The sequence below is a fragment of the Arachis ipaensis genome, chromosome B10 (genome assembly GCF_000816755.2).
Source record: "Arachis ipaensis cultivar K30076 chromosome B10, Araip1.1, whole genome shotgun sequence".
In the NCBI taxonomy this organism is placed as follows: Eukaryota; Viridiplantae; Streptophyta; class Magnoliopsida; order Fabales; family Fabaceae; genus Arachis; species Arachis ipaensis.
The window spans coordinates 58,586,941-58,588,956 of NC_029794.2; the positions used below are offsets into that span (position 1 = coordinate 58,586,941).

At 29.0% G+C, this 2,016-nt stretch overlaps 1 long non-coding RNA gene across 1 annotated transcript; it reads right to left on the reverse strand.

Annotated features, from left to right (window-relative positions):
- LOC110267883 lies at positions 450-1,409 on the reverse strand. The gene is made up of 3 exons (XR_002355844.1): positions 1,327-1,409; positions 1,156-1,230; positions 450-511 (listed from the first exon to the last, which is right to left on the reverse strand). It is a non-coding gene; the product is annotated as an uncharacterized LOC110267883 (long non-coding RNA).

The following is a 2,016-nucleotide window of genomic DNA, read 5'->3' on the forward strand; positions in this document are numbered from 1 at the left end:
TAGAATTTAGATTTTTTAAACCAAAAAATTTGGTAAATCCTCCTTAAAGTAATTAGATGCATAAAAATGACATTTGTGTGTACACTTAACATGTTTTTTAAATGTAAAAGCGCATTTGATTTTAATTATTTGAACCTAGATTGCACCTTCAAACAAGGCATACATGTATATGTCACTAGTACCAGTGGCAGAACCAGAAGTTTTATAAGAGGGGGCCAATTAAATATAAATATAACAAAAAATTAATAAAATATGATTTGTAGCATATATATCAAAAAAGTAATTATATTATATAAAAGTCAATGTTCAACTACATACTTTAAGATTTTGATATTTTTAAACTTGTTCGACGATGCTTCATGGAACTAAAATCATCAATTATCATCTCTGAAGTGAATTTTGAAGCAATTTCCTTTTCAATATATACAATCTGCTAAAAATTCATCTTCCATCTTGTTTCGAAGCCTTGTTTTAATAATCTTCATAGCTGAAAAGACCCGTTCAGTTGTTGCTGTTGTCATAGGAAGAGTCAAAACAAGACGAATTAATCTATCAATTAAAGGATATATATTTGATTTTCCTGTCTCTGTCAATTTTTGACACAATTCAGCAAGAGTAGACAAATTCTGAAAATCTGGAGCTTTAACCACATCAAGTTCATAATGTTGTAATTCATAATCCAATTGAATCTTTTCTTGTTCAGAAAAATCTAAAGAATAGAAATTTTTTACAAGATTGCATATGTTGCAAACACTGAATAACTTGAAACCAAATTTGCGGACGCTTTCCGGGATCACGCATCAATGTATCAATATTAACTTGATCTATTTCAGTCCTTGTTATTTTGGAAGCAGGGGGTTGAATATCTTGCTCAACAAGTTGTGTCACAGGTTGTTCAATAATATTTTGAACATTACTCAAAGAATCTGAAGCTGAATTTTGTTCATCATATATTCTCTCTTTTCTCTTGAAAAATGAGTGAATTGTTTTCATCTTTGACATTTTTAACTTAACTTAAACTATCTAACAAAAAAAAAACAAAAATAATTGCATACATATTATTTTCTAAAAAAAAAATATTAAACCTATTGAGCAATAACAAATAATTTTAGAAACACAAATATATAATAACCAAAAATAAAGTTATTGATTTACCTGATTATTTTTTTGTTCCAAGTCTCACCAAAAAATAATTCTATTGAGTTTTGTCCTCACTTCAATCTTTGAACACTGTCCATTATAAAAAAAAATAAATTAATTATTTTAAATAAATAATATAAATAATACTTGACATTGTTATTAACTTAAAAAAAAATTGAAATATACCTCTTTGAATCTTTGTTGTGCATTCAATGGTTAATATTTTACTGTTCACTTCTCTTCAATGATTTTTCTTCATATGTCTTGTTTTAGTATGGAAGGAAAATTAGAATGAGAAGAGTAGAAGACCAAAAGTTTGGGAACCACTAAAAGAGAGAGAAGAGTGGCGTTGATGCCTCTGATGGTTTGAAACAAATATTTGAAAAATGTACTAGGGTTACTTTAATTAATAGTATGGGCTTGGGCTAGTATAATAGAACCATTTTTATTAATTATTAGAATGGGCTATTTGTTAACAAGAACAACAATAATTCAAATATCCAATACATAGTGCAGTTTTTAGTTATTTTAATTTATAAAATTTTGTAACTTATATTTTTTTTAATATTATATATAAAAAAATTTAATATTATTAATTATTACTATTTGTCTATTTACTATTTTTTTTAAAAAAATTTTGGGGGACCATGGCCACCTTAGGTCCCCCCGTGGATCCGCCACTGACTAGTACAAGTCTTGTGGTGTGCTCTTTTGTTTTTAGGAATGGCAAACGGAGAGCCCATTCCATCCTGTCCTGCTCCGCCAAAAATTCGTCTTCTGGTGGATTGATCCGTCTCACTCTACTCCGTCTAAAGAGGTGGCTCTAAAACCTTCTCCCACTTCTGTCTAACGATGGGCTTACAGGCTAGCGGGCTT